We start from the raw sequence: 24,507 nt of genomic DNA, 5'->3' as shown, positions 1-24,507 counted from the left end.
ACACGTCCTAATAAAACAAACCGGGTGATAACCCAAAAAATTAAATATGCAGAATTGCGCATGACCAATATTATTTATTCAAAATGTAAAAATAAAATATTTCAAATCTAGTACTACATCAAAGAGAGAGAACAGTATTCTTCAAAGAAATATACAAACTTTTAAATCAAGACAGAGCAAAAACTAGTAAACAGTTGTTATATACGAGTATATATACTTCTGTATCTCTATTTGATCATATATCCACTGAATTTGTACCTCTGCCATCCATGTTCAGTTTGATTCCATCCATATTCTGTTCTGTGCATCTTCTTGCCTACATACTCTGTATCTATGAAACCGGGAATTTTCGGCTGTGTCCCAACGTTCCCAAGTCTACAGTATAATCCTACAATTACCAAGTACAAGTACTAATTAACAACTATTATATAAATAGCTAACATACATTGCACTATTGCATCAATAATCATATCTTTTTTCTTGGAGAAAAGTGAATATAAAACTGTCCGGCACCTAATAATTATATTTTCATATATTAAATTAAAAAAAACTTGTGGTTGAGAAATAATAATAGAAAGTAACACAAAGGAACTAGAGGCAGCTGCCAGTGGTGTCACAACAGTAACGCGATATGCTCCGTTGGGAGCCCTCTAACGGCATAATAGCATATTTTGCAAAAGCATATTTAGATGTTCAAATTAAACTGGACTAGGAAAATAATGTACATGATCATGTGATTGTAAGTAGGTAAATAGATGGAGAATTCAAAGTAATCAAAGAAATTCAGCAATAATGTGTTTACCTCTATCCGGGGGAAGTCCCTGCTCAGTGACTTCATCCGGATGCATCATTTGGATTCGTCGTTTTTTCTTCATGTTTTCCGAATACCCCTTTTGCAGCTTTCTCTTTGTTGCTTCAAATTTCTCTTCCATGCGACTTGACGCCTTACTTTCTTCATCAGGAATCACTCGAGCCTTTGGAGTATTCTTTGTTTCCTCCACTTTAATTTTGATCTTGCTTTTGGTTGCTTCACGTTTACTTAGTTTACTAGGAACCACTTGAACCTTTGCACCATTCGCTACGTTTTCTAGTTTGATTTTGATCATGCTTGTGGGTTCTTCACATTTTTTTCCGATATTGCTTTTAAAAACTACTATATTCATAGATCCTGGCGTCATAAAGTTACTTCCAGACTCACATTTAATCGTTTTACTTTCACCAATCACTTCTACCTTTGGACTATTTTCTATTTTCTCAATTTTAACTTTGATCTTGCTTTCTACTTCTTCAATGTTCTCTTCAACGACACTCGACAACTCGGATTTCACAGCTTCACTTTGTTCACCAGGAATCACCAAAGCCTTTGAATCGTTCTCTACTTTTTTCCACTCAATTTTGATCTTGCTTTCTGTTTCTTCAATTTTCTCTTCAATAGAATTTGGCGTCATAAAGTTACTTCCACACTCGCATTTAACCGTAATACTTTCTTCATCATCAATCACTTGAACCTTTGGACTATTTTCTACTTTCTCAATTTTAACAACACTCGACGACTCGGATTTGATATTTTCGCCACTCTTTTCAATAATCTCTTTAATCCTCAAAACCTCATGATCAACTACGCCTCTCTCGATTCGTTCATTATCACTCGGGTCGACACTGTCTGTTCGTTTTTGGCAGTCATGAGATTCGAAGCAATCTGTAGACTCATCACACGAATACAAAGTTTGAGCGATTTCGTCTCTCTTGATTAGAAACTCTATTGGGTGATCAAAAGCAGCCACCGTGATCGCCCAATTGATGATCTCGAATATATCTGCATTCGCATTCTGTAAGTAGTTCCTCAAATCATTCATCATCGCGCTTACGAAGATTTCGATGGTCGAGTGTTATATAAAACTGTTCTTAATTAATTAGGTACGCTAGCTAGCTATATCGAAACCCAATGTTAATTTATATGAGGAGAATAACTTAGGAGACAAGTAAAAGTAAAAAATAGTTTGGAAAGTGGATTACTATTACTGTATAATTTAGTAAGTAGATGTAAATCATATCTCTATGTAAATTTTCGACATGTTTTTATAGAATGTTGGCCGGAGGTTTTTTAATCAATAAAATTTGAAATCAGTCTTTGAGGTAAAGTTTTTTTAAACCCGGTGTTTCACTAAACCTGCTATGCGGGGTTCCGGGAGAGTTTATTTCAAGGTCTCGAGTTCGAGTCTTGGTAGGTTCTCCTCGATGATATTTTCCAATAAAGGAGGTGGTATGGTGAGAAAGACTATTTAAAATCCGCTGAGTGCGGGACCCTTTCGTTGTACAATTAGCGCACATCATACGCGTCTGAGGTAAAATTCACTTGTCAAAAAGAGGTAAAGTTTTTTTATATCTCAACCCTCTCATAATCATCAAGATATCAGTGCCCAAAATACGTGGAAATTAAACGGTTGTAGACATTTACTTTTCTTTTCAGTTTTTTATTTAAAAGAAATGTAAAATGATAATGACAGCCCTAAGGGTTGTCATTAGTATCTTATTACATGCATAAAAAGTAGTATTTTTATATATAAAAACTAGCTAATCAACCCGCATATTATGCGGGTAGCTGAATAGAATTTGATGTTATATAAATCACATTTGTTATATTAAAAATCTAATCTAATGATAAATTGATTATTCAATTCTCATACTTCTAACTTCGAAATAGTATTACAATGATAAATTTTAATCTACAAAATTATTTTATATTTCAATATCAACCCTTTTGATAACACTTAATATTTTACTTAAGTTACAATGATATCAAAAGTAAAGTTATATAATTTAAAAAAGATACTATGAAAAATTTAATTAATTATACGGGTTTTGATCTTTAGTTTCTATTTCTCCTAAATAATTAAGTAAATTAAAAGTTTTCCATATATATCTACTAAAATTATGTTTTATATCTTGAAATAAGTTTGAAATTGTTTTTTTTTTTGGATGATGTCATAAAAAATTAAGATAATATATTAACATGTTATGAAAAATTCTTTTAAAAGAACATGACATCATCACAATCTTCTTTTATTAATATAAGAGAAGAGAAGAGATCATCCCCTATATTTTAAGTGATAAAGTACAAATTTTAATACACCCTTACACTGTAGTTATCAAAACTCTAAAAAAATATACTAACCGGTTATGTCAAGGATCATGTACGTATCATACTCATCTTTTACTTGTACTAGTTAAAGGTAATCCGAGTTTATCACATCAGTGTTAAAGATCCCGAAATACTACCCAAAATATGAAATAATTGCTAAATACTACCCAAAATATACTAACCTGATATAAAGTATATTTATTCATGCATTAAAGTGTTGAAACATTATCAAATGTAAGTGGAAAAAATATATTTTGTGCTTCATGTGTGAAGATGATTATCAGATGTGCGTTCTGAGTACCAAGATGGTATATGGAACCAGAGGGTTCAATTTTTACCCATTTATCTTTTTTCTTTATAAATATAAAAGTAAATATAAATATATAAAACAAACTACTCTTTTTTTTTATGTACTGATTTATACGTCTTCGTCTAATATACCTATAATACTCTTAATGAAATAATTTACAACATATATCATCCAACTCATAAATAAACGACACGAACAATTCTTACATAAATTCATTTTACATTCCGAGCCACCACCGTCGCCGCCACCACTATTGTCGTCATCGCTACCACCATCGTCGTCGCATTGCGCGAGCATACATCTAGTTTTAAATAATAATAATATAACAATAGAACCTGATATTTCCATATAGCCTTAACGTTTTTTTAGAAAAACTAATAAAAGTAACTTAACTGTTAATTAGAGTAACTTAGTGTTAATAATGGAAATAAAATTTGGACTCAAGATGTATAACAATGGATAGTTTTAACAACTTGCCATAATGCCATGCATACATCAAAAACGTGAAAAGATTATAATGTTTTTATTAGTTTTTTTTATTATTGATTTGAATTTGAATTTCACATGTTGTAGTATTTTTAATATATTTGAAGACTTACCAAGTTTATAACATCTATGGTTTGGCTTTTTATTTGAATGGCTAAGATTAGTTTGCTATTTATTTTTAATGGCTTAGATTAAAAGTTTAACATTTTTTTTCTCTTAACTCTACCAATAATATATATATATATATATATATATTAAAAATTGAAAGTATCCCCATTTTATTGTTCATAGGATCTACGTTATTTGAAAACCAAATTTCAAACTCCTTCATTCTCATATATTATTGTCAATATATTTTATTAAGTATAGTAGGATTTTAAACTTTTTAATGAAAAAATTGATATTACTTATCCAATCACACGAATGTCCTATATATACAAAATTTTTGAGCTTATGTCTCCTCTATTAACTCTTTACTAGCTCAACGCATTAGATTTAAGTTCTTAATGTGGTTAAGTATTTATATTTATTTATTTGAATTTATTTGAATATATGTCTTGATAGATTTTAGCTTTTATTATTTTCATGAATTGAAAAAAATCTTACTATATTGATATAAATTGGTTTATGATACAAATTCGTTTTATTATTGATGTGCATATTGCCTTATTCTATGTTTTCTAATAAGTCCTCTGCCCCATATGGGTATATTTGTTTTCCATTAGATGTGTGAAAATAGTTAATGGTACTTTTGTTATAATACTAATTAGTTTGTTTGCTTTCATGACTCTTCAATTTCCACAAATACGAGAAGCCGGAGATCTCTAGAGGTGACTTGGTTTGATGTGTTTGAGATTGTCTTTATATATTAACCCCAACTTCCCCTGTTTCGCTCTTATAATAACAATTAAATATATTCCATTCTTATTGTGATATCCCAGATGCATCGTGAGCCTTGGTTAATTAGTTGTCACAAAGTTTTAGGATGGGCTAAAATATGTGCTTGACAAGTAATGATGGGGAATTAAAACGTTCAGCATCATAGTGATTATGTTCACGTCAAGGATTTCAAAATATACTTATCTAGTGGAAGAATTAATGTAGCCATGAATTATAACAAACTGTGAATATTTAATTGAATGTGCTTAGGATTAAGTGTGTAGTTGAAACCCCATCCATCATTTACCAATAGGACTGATAACAGACAATGAAATTGAAAAGCTAAGCGATTTATCATTCATGGGCTATATCACTATATGGTTATACTACACAAGATGCATTGTTATGTTTTGTATTTGACATCGTGTTGATTCCGTCAACCAACAATTAGTAATGTCTACATAAAAGTTGTAAGTTAATATCTTAATCAACTTTTTTTAAAAACCTAGTATACCGTTAAAAATTATACACTCCCCTCAAAAAAAATATATATATATATACTCCTTATTAAAGATTATACACCCCCCTAAAAATGGAAAGTGTTACCAAAATGTCACATGCGAAATTACCAAAATGTCTTTAATAAACGCCCCGCCATGGAAGAGTTTTTATACATTACCAAATTTGCCCTTAATGAATTAATTTACATCCTAAACCCTTATCTTGCTAATTTACATTCTAAGTCCTTATTTATAAAATACTTCTATTATCTTAACATCAACTTACACCACTCCACACCAATTGTTGATGTCATCACCACGCGTCACCAACACCACTATACCGTCGTCGCCGTTATCCCCGCCGCATTGCGCGGGTACTATGCTCGTATATATATATATATATATATATATAACAAGAGCGGTACTTGCGCAATGCGACGACGGTAACGGCGACGGGTGGTGGTGGTGGCGACATTGGCGGTAACATAGTTATTATCAATGTAAATGTAATTGATGTTAAAGGGGTAGTATAGCTATTTTAAGTTGAGTATGTATGTTGTAAATAATTTCATTATGGGTATAATAGACATATTAGATAGAAAATTTATATTAGTGAATAAAGTAGGGGGTTAATTTGTGTAGATAGCGTTGAATTATTTTGAGGGTATTTTGGGTAAATATAGTGTGTGGATTGAGAAGATATTGAAAGTTAGGGGTATTTTAGGTTTTTAAAGATAGATTATTTAAATGGGGGAGAGGTAGTTTGTTTTATAAAGAATTATAGATATAGATAACAAACAACTGGGTAATAGCCCAGTGGCCACCAACCGCTACTTTTCAGGAGAGGTCATGGTTTCGAATCTTACCAAAAGTAAACTTGAGATAATAAGAGGATTATTAAGTGATTCAGATTTATTTTGACACTAGCTTGGCTGGGGGATTAGTGGAAACCAAATGGTACATGGGATCAGGGGGTTTCCATCCAATTACTATTTCTTTATTTTTTCTTTATATATATATATGTAAAAAGTGTTAAATTCTTTTATTAGAGAAACAAAGACCGTTAGATGAGTTCAAACTTTTTGTTGCAACTTTTAAATCAAAATAATTGTATCATTAGCAAATTTGTTATTAAGTAAATATAATATTAGTCCTTCTACTTTAAATAATATATATCCATTCTAAATTAAAATATTAATGATGGAAAGTGAAAGTTAATGATGAAAAACACAAAAGTATAAACTAATGAAGGGAAAACAAAAAAATTTAAATTAATATGACTTTTGATATAATTATTAATATAATTAGAGTTAATTACACTTTTGGTCCCTGTCGAGGGTTAAAAATTATCATTTTCATCCCTACCTTTCATATATTACAGTTATAGTCCAAAAAACTTTCCTTCGTCAACACTTTTGGTCCAATTTTTGAAACGGACGTTAAACACGATATGCACGTGATGGGTATTTTAGTCTTTTCATTATACAGGGACCAAAAGTGTAATATACTATATGAATGTAGACAGAGAAACATATCCATCATCTTCTTCATCATATACCTTCCAAATCTTGAATATCAATATCATCAATGAAGTTTAGCAGTAGCAAAATACAAAGATATAGCTTACATAAATAGCTCAATTTCTAAATAGCCTAAAGAAGCAGCTTACATAAATATCTCATGACGTGTTAAACATTGGTCATGACCATACTTTGCTTCAATCTCCACAATCTATCTACCTCCTTTCCAAAAAGCACGAAACATACATATACAACCCAAATATTCACACACATGCACACATATAGACGGTGATGATGATGATGCTGATGAACAAAACGATGACTCCGTTCACAAAGCACAGCCAACACTGCCGTCCGCCACCACTATCAATTTCTCTTCCAGTTTCTCCGCCACCCATCACACCATTGTAGCTCCCACAAAAAACTATAGATATAGATCTGGATATATAGATATATATATAGAGAGAGATAGATTTATAAGAGATATAAATATAAAGATTGATATAGATATAAATATCGATATCGATATATTCTTTAGGAAAATGCTAAATGAATTAATGTGCATAATTCTTTATATAGTATAAATTTCCAAAGATATTGAGAAAAGATATAGAGATAGAGAGATATCGATTTGTGGATTTATTGGGTTTGATTTGTTTCGAAAATGTAGATCTGATTCTCGTGTCTTAATTGTATGTTATCTTCAACATTTATAGTGATAAAGATTTAGATATATAAAAACTGAATATAGATATGGATTGATACAGATAGATATAGATACACAGATTGAGATATAGATTTGAGTTAATTACACTTTTGGTCAATGTATAATGAAAAGACTAAAATACCTATCATGTGCAGATCACGTGATGGGTGTTTAACGTCCGTTCCAAGAATTTGACCAAAAACGTTGATGAAGCAAAGTTTTTTGGACTAAAATTGTAATCTATGTAAGGTATGGATGAAAACGGTAATTTTTAGCCCTCGACAGGGACCAAAAGTATAATTAACTCATATAATTAATAACTAAAGTTCTTTGATGATATTTATTTTTTTAGATAATATAATTTAGTCACATGTTTAATAACTTAATTTAAAGATATTGAGAACTGTGATTGGTCAATTGAGATTAGGTTAGTTGTCAAATACACAGATTGTTTATTACATTTTTAAAATAAGATAAATTGTTAAATATGTAAATTAAAACGTAAAAAATATAGGTAAAATCAAATTAAAAGAATATATTTTTAAAACATTGAACACATATATTGCATATATCTTTTGTAATATTTAACTATATACAATATTTGTCTATATTTTTGATCAGACATGTGTTGCTTTTTAATCACAATATGTGTAAAGTGTAAGCAAGTCATAATATGTACAAAGTGTAAGTAAATCATAACTTACGGCAAACCATCGCGTCACACATGAATGTAAAGAGGGTTACTCATGGCGTCACCTAGCCACGTATTAGTACCTGTACAAGTGTGTAATCACAATAGTTAGAGAAAGCACAATATATGTGTCCAAACAATAAGACGTCAAATAATGTATTATAAGTGTACCACGACAACAACAAAAAAACACCACAACTACAATGTTCTCAAGTATGGAATACTTAGTAGTACGTCGTTCGAAAACGTGTTCTCACGTGTATGACACTTGGGAGTACTTAGTACAAAAGCACATTTTCAAGTGTATGACACTTAGGAGTACATAGTACAAATCATCAAGTACGAATACTTGGGAGTACGCCAAACCAATCAATAAGTACATGCATAACCAAATCCACTCACAAGTCCATCGTACCACAATCCAACCGAAACCACAACCCACATACATTTCATACGACTTCACATTTAAGGAACCATAGATGCTTATATATAGGGTCACCCGCAACTTTCCCACCACATCTACAACTCATTAAATGTATCATCGTCTTCCATGTATGTACAACTATCCGAATCACATCACATAATCCAAATGGAAAACATAATCCAACAACAATAAGTTAAACCGTCAAACAAATAAATCAAACAATCAATCAAGCAATAAGACAAATCGTAACTCAATCCAATCAACCAATCAATCAAACAATCAAGCACATATGTGTACACTTTTCAGCCCGAATCTCAATTGAGTAGGGAGCTACGGAACTCACCTTAGCCTTAGATGTCGTTAGAATGAGCTTTAGTAGGTGAACAGGGAGCACAACAATCACAAATCTATTACATCAACATCTTATCATCACACTATATCCTACACTATGCCACAACCCCAAAGATGGTTTATAAGATGAAGTTTAGAACATTTGGTTAAAGATACAAAGGTTTTGGTTGAACACAAGTTGAGGTTTGACAATTAATTTTGACTGAGAAATCAAAGTGTTACACGCTCCTTGTTATGGATTATTAAGATGTAAGGATGAGTATGGGTTAAGCAACTAAGGATTAGACATTTTAGAACACAAATAATACAAAATTAGCAAATATGTGGCACGTAGGAAATGCACGTGGCACATATTTAGCTTTTTTACGTTTTTGGGAAAATATGTGGCACATGCATACATGCATGTGGCGCATATTTGAATCTGTTTGGACTTTACACAAAAACTGTGGCACGTGAATTACTGCATGTGGCACACTTAGGGATGTTCTTGCTCAAAACGGGTTTTCACATCAAAATCGACCCCACACTCATTTTTGACCATTTTGAAGCTTGTATAAACAAAATTAGACACAACCCACTTTAAAACTCAATCCATAAAAACAATTCCATGCTTAAATCCGAATATAACCTAGTTTACCCATTTTGTAACCCTAATTTTGACCCATTTTTTTTCCTTTTGACCTAAATTTGACCCATGACTCAAAGGGTTTGGCTTAGAATCATGTTAAATAACACAAAATGATAAAGCTGGGATAAGTTTCACTTACCAAATCTTGTTTTTGACCCGATTGGAGTGTTTCTTTGCATTTTGACTTTCTAGTTTTTGATATGTTGCTTAGTAGATAATAATGGTACTTAATCTTGTAAGAGTGTAAGAATATATATATATATATATAGAGAGAGAGAGAGACTAAGGTGTGTGTTCTTGAATGAGAGCTGGAGAGAGAAATGGAAGAGTAAAATGAATGGATGAATGAGTGGGTAGTGGTGGAATGGGGTGCAAGATCTTGGAGGGATAAGGTTGAGTCAAGTAGGTGGGTCATGGGTGTGGGTAAGATCTAAGGGTTGACCCATCTCAATTACTAGCTTAATCAAACGCTTTGCATCGTTTAGTACCGTACCATCAAGTAAGGGATGAACCGAACCGTTAAGTATAGTACTCATCATTTAATCCAAGAAAAGCACTTAGTTATATTACTTAGCGAGTTCGTTAGTCAAATCGCATAATTAGTCAAACAGTCAAAAGTCTCGGGTGTACATATGTTAAAGGATATAGCGTAGTTATTTTAAGGATTGAGAGATTTTTTATATTGTAAATTATTTCATTAAGGGTACTATAGGTATATTAGGTAGAACTTTTTAAATTGATGAATAACGGAAATGAGTATTTTAGGTATTTCAATTCCTTAATTGAGATTTTAAAAAATGGTTGCTCCTTTATTATGTATTATAGATTATAGATATGTCTTTTCGCGTATCACACAAGATATAATCTGGTAATAGTATAAGAGAAATGAGAATATGTGACTGTTGGATATCCAAATAAATATCAAAAATTTATTATGTAAGGGGTTTACACCTAAGTTTACACTTTTCTTATTGTATAATACGCAATTGTGTGTGGCTAGTATACCACCCATCAGTATATTTCATCACTATCTAGTTAGTTATGATTTAGTTTATTTTTATTATCTCATATAATATTATCGTAAAAAAATTAAACTATAAGACTTGAAATTTTGAGGAAGAAAATAAAGGATAGCACTAAAATTTGGTTAGAAAATTGACAAAGCAAAATAAGATTTTATATTTAAAATCGTAAAAAACTTTTATTCTACATAGGAAAACTGATACATTTAATGGATTAGTCTTTTCATGTGGATCACCATCGTTGCCGTATTGGACATGCATCTAGTTTATCTCTATACATATAAATAAATTTAGATGTAATCAATATTACCTTATAAGTCACTTCAAGTGACTTAATTTATGAAATATTTAAGTACTTTTTTTTGTTTAAATAGGAAAATGATTAATCTTCCTAATTCATTAGCTTAAAATCCTCCTAATTAATAAGATGATGACATGTGAAAATTGAAGGAGTAAGATTAGGAAAGAGATTAAGTGAAATCCACTTGTCACATTTATATAATTTTAGGAGGATTTTTAGGCTAAAGTTTAGGAGGATTAATCATTTTCCTACTAAATATATTACAATTAGTAAATAATAATAATAATAATAATAATAATAATAATAATAATAATAATAATAATAATAATAATAATAATAATAAAGAAAGAAAGAAAGAGACATACGCTTACGTCCTGCCAATATGTTGTTATACTCGTGGGATAGGGACTTGATGTATGTGACAGGCTCATCCCCCTAGACGCAAACTGGTACGATCGAATTTGTGAGTGGTCTCCCGTCTGTTTCTCTTCCTTAGGAGAACTTGAAATGGATGTGGTGACCTTACTGAAAAAGGATCCGAAAGTTCTCTGTGATTTAAGACATTGGGGCACGTGCTTCTACTCTTATTTTTATCAGATTAGCTTTGCTACAACTAGAGGCGCAAAAACTCAGATAGCATCGTGGCACCCTGCTAATTTCTTGTAACTTAAATCTCAATAAAAGGTGTTGTTTCACCATCATGGTACACACGTGTTGGGGCGGATACCATTGATAGCGCCTCTAATGTTGTGACTACCAAAAACATTATAGGTATAGCAAAATAGTGCACACATACATATTAATTATCATGTTATACAAAAATTACTAAATTTATATATTAGTAAAAACAAAAGATTCATTTGAAATATAAAATGCATTGGCTCTTATCAAACCAGATGTTGATACATCAGCAACCTATTAAATGACCATGATGACAAAACATGAGAAGTATATTCAGCCATTGGAGTACAGAAAAAAAAAAGGAAAAAAAAACTAAATAGAAGTTCAATAGTACATCTAATACCGACCAACAAAATAGATAACATGTTAAATGACCATGATGACTCGACCCCTAATATTATTGTGATTAAGAAAACAAAAATGAATTTGTAGTAAAGGCGCATTTAAAATGTGATGATGGATAAGATAAAGCAAGTATGTAAACTTACGAATAATCCTGAATGTGTAGCTCCCAACATCTGACATGTATTGCATCATAAGGCTTTGGGTCGCGTATACGATGTCCCTTAGTAACTCTATCGGCGACAACTAAAGGAGAAATCCATTTTGGTATATATATATATGCGTTTTAAAAATTGTTAATCTTAAAAAGATAAGATAAGTTAACTATACCAAAAATCATCTTCTTTTTTTATGTTGTATCATCCACAAGATCTTTAAAACTGCCGACAAGTAAAGGAAAATAAGGGATGGTTTTTGCTATATTAGGATTCGCAGGTACGACCCTTGTATTCTTGCTAATAATAATTTCGTAGAGGTTGCCGTGCAAACTATATCCCTCCTATCTTGGGAAGTTATAGTCATTGTATCCAAGTTTGAAATGATGGATTTCAAAGACATGACCCACCAAATTCATCGACTTATATTGTTGCAATAGATGATGGTCGTATACAACGGCAACAAACGTGTTTCCCTAACAATGCATTCTCGAGTTAGTTTTAGGATAGAAAAGAAAAGAAAATGAAAGAAATAAAATCAAAGTGTAACACCCCAACAAGGCGGAATCATGGGGTATCACAAGAAAAGCACAGCACGACATGGAAATTATGTAGAGTAAACTAAATGCATAAAAGGATCAAGTAAATCCATCCAAACCATTTAGTAGTGCAAGCAACCGGATCACATCTAAGCATAAACCCTAATCGGGAATAATGAATCACGGATCCAACAAATCCAAGTCCAAATCCAATTCTAGCAAAATCAGGCAATCAATCATCCAATACATCTTTGAGCTAACCTGTCACCTGAAAAGTGTACTAACACGCGTCAACATAAAGTTAGTGAGTTCGTAGGGACAAGTAACAGGAAATAAGTGTGTCAGGATAACAACAGTTAACGATATACGAGGATTAGAATACTTAATCAAGTTCCAAGGAAACCCTAAAAGGTTTCACGTTATCACAAATCAATACAAGTCAACGTTTACGTTCAATAATAGTTATAATGGCACGACTTACATAATAAATAATGCGCAATAAACCGGCACGACTTACATGATAAACAATGCGTATAATATGTTTCAGGCACGACTTACTTATTTTCAAATGCGTAAACTACGTTCCAGGCACGACTTACATATATTTCAAATGCGTAAAATACGTTCCAGGCACGACTTACATATATTTCAAATGCGTAATATCAATGTTACGTTACAACTAAGCATTCATATTCAATATACATGTTAAACAATATCGTTAACAACAAAGTTATGCCACAAATCGTGGGCTTATCGCTATGCCATCAACATGGACTTAATCGTTATCACAATCACAAATCTATAATACGTTAAGGGGGAAAATGTTATCATGCGAGATCCTATGTCCCGATCCTTATCAGAATGTTTTCCATCAATCAACAACACAATGCACATACACTTCTTACGATTCTAATTTCAAGGAATCATTGATGCTTATATATAGGGTCACCCGCAGCCTTCCCACCACATCTCCTATTCATTGAAAGCATAACCGTCTTCCATGTATGTACAACTACCCAAACCACAATAAGTATTCATAAACGGAAGCATAATTAACCGAGCAACAAGTCAATACGTTAATCAAACAATCAATCAATCGATTAAACAACAATAACAAGCATGTACACTTTTCAGACCGAATCTCAATTGAGTAGGGAGGGTTTACAAAACTCACCTTGATTGGATATGCAAGCTAAGTACAAGTTATAATCGAGTTATAACGTCCAACAATCGCTTAGCGTGCACCACCTATAAACATATACATTACAAATCACGTGTCAAACCCTATATAGGTTCTAGAAGAGAAAATCAACCTTAGAGGACAATTGGGACTTAACTCGGTTACGTCACAACCCTAAAGTGTCTTATTGGTTCAACCGAATATGAACAAGGACACTTTATCACATCATTTTTGAAAATGGCAGTAGATTCAAGCTATAAGGATTATACCATGATAAAGTAGACTCTCTCACGATTCCAACGATAGGTCATACGCCTAAAACGGACTTACGGATCAAAAGTTATAAGCGTTTGAAATTGACATGTGACCAGAAAAATGCCACTGCGCCGCAGTGGGGTCTGACCCTTCCCACTGCGCCGCAGTGAGAAGAATCTGCACCCAACAGCAGCAGTTCATCACCATAAACGACCCAAAAACACCCATTTTGACCCCATAGTCGACCAAGGAAGGTTCAAGACATGTTTCGAAGCACAAACCAACATCATTTGACATAAACAAACAAAACCCCTATTATAGATTCGATTCATAACATCATACAAATCCGGATTCACCTCAAATTCAACCAAACCCTAATGAACCCTAAATCGACCCAAATTCATTTAGATCCAACACAAGGAAGTTATCTACTAATTAAAGGAACATTTTGAGCTAAAGACTACTTACCAATTCGTCCCGGAGCTTCAAATCCGTTTTTGGAGTTCTTGAGAAGGATGAACATGTTTATAACCCAAATTTCTTGAAGTTTTGCAAGAGATTATTGTTATACTTTGATTTACTAACCCTATATAGATAGAGAGTTGTGGAAGAAAGAATGAGTGGAGGGTGTGAAGTGGGGGTTAGGGGCCGGCCTAGAGAGGTCCAAACGTGGCTCCCGCTCAGCTAATTTCGACAAATAGCTATTCGTTAACCATTTAAACGCTAAAACGAGACCGTAAACATAATCTAACTCAACGTTACGTTAAAACATGTCAAAACGTTCCGGAATTTATCATTTAATCATACCTTAAATTTCGTTTCGTTACAAGTCAACATAGGTCAAAAGTCGCGAATGTTACATCATTCCCCCGTTAAAAAAATTTCGTCCCGAAATTCAATTCTACCTAGACTCGTTAAATAATTGGGGATACTCGGCTTTTATAGAATGTTCTCGTTCCCCTGGAAATTTGGGTCCGCGTCTAACTTTACATCTTGTTTTAACGTTTGTATACAAAATATCCTATAGCTTTCTAGCTTCTAGGTTTAGGATCCATATCAGCTCTCTTACAACCTTTAATGTTTTATCAACACGGATTTCTCAAAGAGACACATGAAGTGTTGGATTCGGCAAACGCTTCCAAAGATTACTAATATGAATAATATTATGAACTCCACTCAAGTATTGAGGAAGGCTCCAAACAATACGCTACCGGGCCAAAATGTTCTAAATTTTGTTAAATGGTCTAATAATCCTTGGACCCAATCTACTACGTTTTACAAAACGGACGCCCCTTTCTACGGGGACACATTCAACATCACAAAATCGCCCACTTCGGATTCGAGGGGTGTTTGTCTCACATTAGCATAATTCAATCGTCATTCTCAGGCTACTCTCAACTTAACTTTGATTTGTGAGATCACGTTTGCCGTTCAAATAACAAATTTCGGGCCCAATGAGTTGACTTTCACCAACTCCCGTCCAAGCTAACGGTGGCCTACATCTTCTTCCATGCAAAGCTTTAAATGGAGCTATTGGATACTAGCATGATGACTATTATTGTAGGAGAACTCATCTAACGGTAAAATGCACGTCCACATTTGTCACCAGGCTTTGATGGCACAACATCTTAACGTATCGTCAAGCGTTTGAATCGCTCATTCTCCTTGACCGTCGGTTCGCGGATGGAACGTCGTACTCACATGAAGTCGACTACCTATCTCCCTTTGGAACGCCTTCCAAAACTTTGAAGTAATCGGGTATCCCGGATGGTTTTGACGGAAATCGGCACTCCAAGTCTGGATACTACTATGAGATACAACGTGCCATGGTGTCAAAGTTATCATCTTCTCGGATGGCTAAGAAACGAGCCGACTTAGTCACCCGGTCAATTATCACCCAAAAGGTGTCCCGACCACAACTTGATCTAGGTAACTTCGTGATGAAGTTCATATCAATTCGTTTCCATTTACACTCCGGTGTTATTGATTGAACTAGTACATCGGGTGGTTCCTCGTGATCAGCTTTTTTTTTACTTGCAAACACGTGTTGCATTCACTAATGTATCTTGTAATGTCTTTCTTTATTCCCGGCCACCAACACGAGTCTCTTAGGTCAAAATACATCTTTTTGGACTCCGCGTGAACCTAGTCGTCCGACTTGTGAGCTTCATTCATCAGTTGCATCTGAAGCCCACCAAAAATGGGGAACCACAATCATTCAACCAAGTATAAACCGCCATCGTCTTTTCTATCAAATCGTTCTTCGAAGCCATCTCCGTTGCATTATGTTCAATCCACTTCGGTCAAAACCGTGTGGAAGGCTTACGTGATTGGTATAGGTCACACTCTTGGTGCATATAACTAATGTCTTCAACATTTCAAGCTAGACATGACCGCTCCCAACTCCGATTCACGATTCGGGTAATTCTTCTCACGCACCTTCAACTGCCTAGAAGCATAAGCAATCACTTTACCCCGTTACATCAAAACACAACCTTTGCTTGGATGCATCCCAATAAACGACAATATCATCGTTTCCTTCGGGCAAGCTTAAGATTGGTGCATCCCACCACTTGTGTTTCAACAATTGAAAGGCTTGCTCTTGCTTCTCACCCCAATCAAGCATCTTTCTTGTTGAGCAACAAAGTTATAGGTTGGGCAATCTTCGAAAAGCCCTCAATGGATCGTCTAATATAACCCGCCAAACCAAGGAAATGGCGAATCCCGGTTGGCGTCTGGGGTCGTCTACAATTTTTCACCGTTTCAATTCTACTAGGGTCCACATGAATTCCTTCCTTGCTCATTACGTGACCAAGAAAGTGAACCTCGTCGAGCCAAAATTCACACTAGGAGAACTTGGCATACAATTTTCTCTTCCTGGGGCAACTCTAAAACTTTCCTCCAACATTTCAAATGATCTTCTTTCATCTTAGAGAAAACAAGGATGTCATCAATAAAGAAGATGACAAACTTATCCAAGTAGGGTCGACACACCCAGCTCATCAAGTCCATGAACACCGTCGGTGCACCTGGTCAACCCAAAAGGCATAACCAAAAATTAAAGTGTCCATAACCGGTTCGAAAGGCCATCTTGGGAATATTATCTTCATGGACACGAAATTGGTGGTAACTCAACCGCGAATCAATAATGGAAAAGAAGCGAGCACAATGGAGTTGATCAAATAGATCACCAATTCTAGGAAAAAGAGATAACAATTTGTCACTGTGAGTTTGTTTAATTCTCTATAATCGATTCACATTCGGAAGGGGGTCCTCTTGCTTTGAAACACTAAATCTTCACCATTTTCTAACAGAATTCCTCACTACCCTACTACCGCGATATATAACTGCGTTCATTGCCGACGTCCAATCTACTCTCACAATCACGTCAAAACTACCGATATCGGAAAGAACTAGGTCTATGAGAACTGGGTGATTCTACAATTCTAACGTACAATCACGGACAACTTGGACAGTTTTCGTTAACCCACCATTTACCATTTCAAGTTCAAAGTAATGCGACAACGGAATAAGACCAGTATCAATCAAAGGCACGAATCATTGGTAATAAAGCTAAAATCGGCACCAGAGTTGAATAATACGATGGCGTATCAATTGTTGAGAAGGAAAGTATTTGCAACGACGTTTAGGATCAACACGAGTTTCGACCGCAATCACTGTAAAAGTTCTTCCATGGGGAGTAAGTTGTCGTTGAGCTTGTTGTTGACCGATAAGTTTGGGGCACTCATTTCGGTGGTGCTCATGACTACCACACACATAATAAGTACCTTGGGCCATCGGGGGATTTCAAGCATTGATTGGAACGACATTCAAAGGAAGGCACGATGATTGACGGAACATATTTTTGATAATTAATCCACTCGATTCTCTCACGATCTTCACGATTACCACGACCTCCACGACCACCTCTACTTCTTTGATTTCCTTGATCAATCGGTTTCTCTTACTCACCTTGGAGCCTATGGTTCATGTTCGTTTTCCCATGGTCTATTCATCTTTCCGCGAACACACGTGTTTAATTTCCAAGTCAACCCTCATAATCCCCACACAAGCATTCACAATTAACCGTCATATAACAACAATCCAACTTAGGTTATCCTGAGTCATTACATGAACACGTATTTCTACGGGGATATTATCATGGTAATAAACTATGTTATCAGCATCTTATTCACATTCTAACTAATTACACAGTTTCAGTTCATACATAATCAAATCATTCTAATCAACATACCACTCCAATTATAACGAGGCAAAACATTATTGTTTCGTTCAATTCTCAATCAAATCCACAGTCAACATTGCAATTTCAAAACAATTCTTACAAATACAAAGGGGTCAAGTCATAACAAGGCGGGTAAAGCATAGTCCGAATCTTAACTTCAACATTCAATACATTAAAGGTGTATGTATACAGGGTGTACCAGCGACTAACCCTCCACACCGTTAATATATTGAATGGATGTCGGGATTCGGTTCCGTTATGCTCTCTAAGTATTAGTCGGGTATGTATACAGGGTGTACCAGCGGCTAACCCTCCACCTAACCAACACTCATTAAGCATACCGGGTTTCCTACTATACTTCATCCACAATGCGCAATCCACGAGGTCATTAACTTTATATGACATAGGGTAACCATGGATTTGTTGATCAGGCGCCTCTAGGGTTACCGAGTGTCATAATCTGCTAATGCCATCATTTCACTTTGCTAGGGTTAAACAATAAAACTATAAGAATATGCGTCAACGTTCATTCGGCAAGTCACGGTGTATCCCAACACTAACACATACGTCAATCAAGTCATCACGTAACAATCAAGTCATCAAGTCACAAAAAATCCCTACGAACTCCGTTTAAATACGTTTTATGCATCATACAATCCACATTGCATACAACATTTCCTATCATGCATGCTAATTATGAAAACTGGGTGCAATGGTTATAGGCTAGGTTGATCCACCTAATTCTCTACAACCACGGCTCTGATACCATTCTGTAACACCCCAACAAGGCGGAATCATGGGGTATCACAAGAAAAAGCACAGCACGACATGGAAATTATGTAGAGTAAACTAAATGCATAAAAAGATCAAGTAAATCCATCCAAACCATTTAGTAGTGCAAGCAACTGGATCACATCTAAGCATAAACCCTAATCGGGAATAATGAATCACGGATCCAACAAGTCCAAGTCCAAATCCAACCCTAGCAAAATCAGGCAATCAATCATCCAATACATCTTTGAGCTAACCTATCACCTGAAAAGTGTACTAACACGCGTCAACAAAAAGTTGGTGAGTTCGTAGGGACAAGTAAAAGGAAATAAGTGTGTCAGGATAACAACGGTCAACGATATACGAGGATTAGAATACTTAATCAAGTTCCAAGGAAACCCTAAAAGGTTTCACGTTATCACAAATCAATACAAGTCAACGTTTACGTTCAATAATAGTTATAATGGCACGGCTTACATAATAAATAATGCGCGATAAACCGGCACGACTTACATGATAAACAATGCGTATAATACGTTTCAGGCACGACTTACTTATATTTTCAAATGCGTAAACTACGTTCCAGGCACGACTTACATATATTTCAAATGCGTAAAATACGTTCCAGGCACGACTTACATATATTTCAAATGCGTAATATCACGGCACGACTTACATATATTTCAAATGCGTAATATCAACGTTACTCACCTTGATTGGATATGCAAGCTAAGTACAAGTTATAATCGAGTTATAACGTCCAACAATCGCTTAGCGTGCACCACCTATAAACATATACATTACAAATCACGTGTCAAACCCTATATAGGTTCTAGAAGAGAAAATCAACCTTAGAGGACAATTGGGACTTAACTCGGTTACGTCACAACCCTAAAGTGTCTTATTGGTTCAACCGAATATGAACAAGAACACTTTATCACATCATTTTTGAAAATGGCAGTGGATTCAAGCTATAAGGATTATACCATGATAAAGTAGACTCTCTCACGATTCCAGCGATAGGTCATACGCCTAAAATGGACTTACGGATCAAAAGTTATAAGCATTTGAAATTGACATGTGACCAGAAAAATGCCACTGCGCCGCAGTGGGGTCTGACCCTTCCCACTGCGCCGCAGTGAGAAGAATCTGCACCCAACAGCAGCAGTTCATCACCATAAACGACCCAAAAACACCCATTTTGACCCCATAGTCGACCAAGGAAGGTTCAAGACATGTTTTGAAGCACAAACCAATATCATTTGACATAAACAAACAAAACCCCTATCATAGATTCGATTCATAACATCATACAAATCCGGATTCACCTCAAATTCAACCAAAACCCTAATGAAACCCTAAATTGACCCAAATTCATTTAGATCTAACACAAGGAAGTTATCTACTAATTAAAGGAACATTTTGAGCTAAAGACTACTTACTAATTCGTCCCGGAGCTTCAAATCCGTTTTTGGAGTTCTTGAGAAGGATGAACATGTTTATAACCCAAATTTCTTGAAGTTTTGCAAGAGATTATTGTTATACTTTGATTTACTCACACTTTTGTTACTACTACAAGTTGAAATCCGGATTTTTAAAGAAGAAAAGAAGGATATGATGATAAAAGGGGGTGTTTGGTCTTGCTTTGAAAGAAAGAGAGAAAAGAGATAGAATAGAGACAGAGTTGTCGAAGAATGAATGAGTGGAGGGTGTGAAGTGGGGGTTGGGGGCCGGCCTAGAGAGGTCCAAAAGTGGCTCCCGCTCCGCTAATTTCGACAAATAGCTATTTGTTACCCGTTTAAACGCTAAAACGAGACCGTAAAGATAATCTAACTCAACGTTACGTTAAAACATGTCAAAACGTTCCAGAATTTATCATTTAATCATACCTTAAATTTCATTTTGTTACAAGTCAACATAGGTCAAAAGTCGCGAATGTTACACAAAGAGACATTCTTGAGTTTTTTCAATAAAAGAAAGGAAACGAAATGATAAGAAAAGTTGAAGATTTGTATTCCTAAAGTTTTCTTGCCAAATTGGGATGATTTGGATGTAAATGAAATGAGAACTATGTTAAAGTACCATTTCACCGTTTAATCTATTTCGAATAAGTTATTTAATAAGGGCATATTTGTAATATTATATATATTTTTTGTTATTTTAATTCCTTTTATTTAAACTCAAGAATACAATTAGCTCTTTTTTTTATTAAATTTTCTTTCACTTTTTTTTGTCATTTAACTCAAGAATACATTATATGTAAATCATTTCTTTTCTTCCCCTTCCCTAGTTCCCTATCCAATCTTATCATTTATTTGTCTTTCAATTATAAACTCGAGAATGCAACGTAAGAGTTAAGTTAAAATTCGTTTAACATCTTTACATCACTTTCATTTAGCAAGATGAAAATAGAACTGTTAAATTAAAGTTGGAAACCAATAACATACATGTTTGTCAATTAAAAATTAATGCAGGTTGTTATCGTGTACATTGTCGTACACGAATCAAATTCGGAAAGCTTTAATGACATACCACTTGACAATCTAGTAGTTAGATCAAAAAGATCAACATGATTATGTCCGTCGTATACCTCAAAGAAGGATTAAAATATTGAAACAAGTATTAATTTATAGAGTTAAGATATTAACAACGAAAAGTGAAGAAAGTTGTATGGGATGTTGATATTGTCAAGAATGCATTGCCGCTTCAACCGATACACGAGGAGTAAAACTTGAAATTACTGAAAAGAGAGATTCATCGGAAAAGAAGTTCCTTTATATCGATCGGAAGTATAATAGTTACACTATCGACCAGAAGTATAATGGTTACACTATCGACCAGAAGTATAATGGTTAAAGGAGGATCATGCATTGTGTTTTTTAGGTAGCTCTGTTTTTTTACCTAGATTACTGTTTTCTTAATATTATAAACTTTTTAAATTTCAACTAATGCCATGAGAGTATAACGACATCATATACATACACATAATATATAGTTACACACGATAGTTTCTTCTTAAGTTTTTAATACCAGAGAATTATGAATGTATCGATCACCTCACCGAATGGGGTAGCCATGGAATGAGTAACATTGACCTGTAATACATAGATGCATTTAAATCATCTCGTTAACTTTTGAAATAAATAAAAAACAAGACAACTTTCTAATAGTTTATCATATATATTTTTGTGTATTTAAATGCAAAAGATTTATAATGTAAGATGAATTGAGTAGCTTTAATACCATACAGATGAAAGATGACTTGAATCGCTTTAATACAAACTAGAAAATACACCTGCGCTTCCTTGCGGGAGTTTTTTACCAAACAGTGGCGGATCTAAAAATTTGTAGTGAAGGAAGCCTAGAAGAAACTTTTGTCGCTTTAATTTAGGTATTCTATCAGGGTCCTCAAATGTATATCGGGTAAACAAAAGGGATTTTTGGTTGTCCTAAGTTTATTCCCAAACATACGTGTAATTTAGGACTAGTAGAATGTCGTTCTAAAAAAATAATAATAATAAGTTTTTATTTTTTGTAAACTCAAAATTAATTAAAGAAGGAATTTACTCTATGAAGCAAAAAAAAAATTTTTTTAATTAATAGTCATGCAATATATATAGGGAAAGGTTAGGTAAAGTATGTAGTTCTATTTTAGGTAAAACAGAGGGGGATTATGTAAAATTCAGGGGACTATGTATGTTTATCAAATTTAAGGATTTAATTTGTAACATTTTTTTAAGTGGCAGTACCTAAACTTAGGTAAAGTCTGCAGTACGGATTATTTTCCTATATATTAATCGGCCAAATTGAAACATAAAAGTGAATATATAGTTTTCAAATATCATAGAAGTCAATATATGAGTCATGAAAGCATTTGTCTAAAAACTTGGCATCTGTTAATTTTCATTGTCTTTCTCAAAACCATTTGTTGCTTTTTATAAAATCGTGGGCTATTCCATTAAAAGTAAAGTAGTAAACCTTTTTTTAAAATTGAAACATAAAAGTGAATATATAGTTTTCAAATATCATAGAAGTCAATATATGAGTCATGAAAGCATTTGTCTAAAAACTTGGCATCTGTTAATTTTCATTGTCTTTCTCAAAACCATTTGTTGCTTTTTATAAAACCGTGGGCTATTCCATTAAAAGTAAAGTAGTAAACATTTTTCTCCCACATCTTATCTCTTCATTCCTACTAATGTCTCTCTCTTTATCTCTCTCTAATAATCTAATTCTTCTAAATCAAATATATCCATAATTTTTGCGGTAAATCATTAAGCAACATCAAGCCTCTTTTCTCTGATGTTGATCTATGCTCCATACTATCATCTTCACAATTACAACGAAATGCATCAATCATTATATATCAAAAATTTTGTTGAGTTTTTTTGTTGTTGATGTTGGTTCCTTTTTTATTGACGGTTTTTGGTGTCTATGGTGACGCAGATGGAATAGTGAATTCATCGGTGATTGTTTCATGGTGGTTAATGGTGGTTGCTTGTCCCGGGGCCGATGGTTATTGCTGGTGTTTGCTACCGTTGGTCATACGGCCGTTGTTATATGATGTTTACTACCGTTTTTGTGACCGCGAAGTGAGGTTATGTCAATAATATGGTTTTTGTAGTTTTTTATGTATGGTTTTGTATGTAGACAACTTTATTAATTTAGTACTATAATTATTAGAATGAGTTTTGTTCGGATATTTTGTGAGTTATTTTTGTTTGCAAAGATGTTATCCAACCAATGCTTAAGGATGACCAGCCGTTTTTTTTTCTTTTCCATATCATTCAATTATTAATTTGTATTTATTTTTTGTAGAAGATATCAAGAAGTAAAAGAATCCAAGAAGAAGAAGATGAATCAGAAAAACAAATCATGAAGCAAAACAATTGAAGAAGGATAAGATATGAAGAAGAAGATGAAAAACCAAGATAATGAAGGAAAAAAGAAAAAGTGAAATGAAATTGTACATACTGCTTATGTTTTTATATATAGAGAGTGAATTTATAAAATTATATATTAAAAAGCATATGTGGCAGACCATGATTGGAGGGGCTACTATTAAAAAGCATATGTGGCGGACCATGATTGGAGGGGCTAATACTGTAGCTCTCCTCACATCACCGAACTTTTGAATTGTTATATATATATATAATGTGAAACTAATGGATGGTTTACCTTTGTTAAAGCAGATGCATTGAAAGAGGGAGAAGTCAAGGGTTGTAAACGAACCGAAAGAACACGAATCGGACCTTGTTCATGTTCCTTCGTTTAACTTAACGAACACGAACACAAGCAAACGAACACTAATGAACGAACACAAACGAACGAATATTTATAAATTAAGTAATTTTATTTAAACTTTTTCTTAGTAATTA

The 24,507-nt window shown here is 33.9% G+C and overlaps 1 long non-coding RNA gene across 1 annotated transcript; it reads right to left on the bottom strand.

The window, feature by feature from the left end:
• Window positions 1–6,872: 6,872 nt before the first annotated feature.
• Window positions 6,873–8,300, bottom strand: LOC122598799. The gene is made up of 2 exons (XR_006323730.1): window positions 8,248–8,300; window positions 6,873–7,275 (listed from the first exon to the last, which is right to left on the bottom strand). It is a non-coding gene; the product is annotated as an uncharacterized LOC122598799 (long non-coding RNA).
• Between the last annotated feature and the right edge of the window lie 16,207 nt (window positions 8,301–24,507).

The sequence above is a fragment of the Erigeron canadensis genome, chromosome 5, assembly GCF_010389155.1.
Source record: "Erigeron canadensis isolate Cc75 chromosome 5, C_canadensis_v1, whole genome shotgun sequence".
NCBI classification, from domain to species: domain Eukaryota; kingdom Viridiplantae; phylum Streptophyta; class Magnoliopsida; order Asterales; family Asteraceae; genus Erigeron; species Erigeron canadensis.
This window is presented reverse-complemented; position numbering and strand designations above follow the sequence as displayed.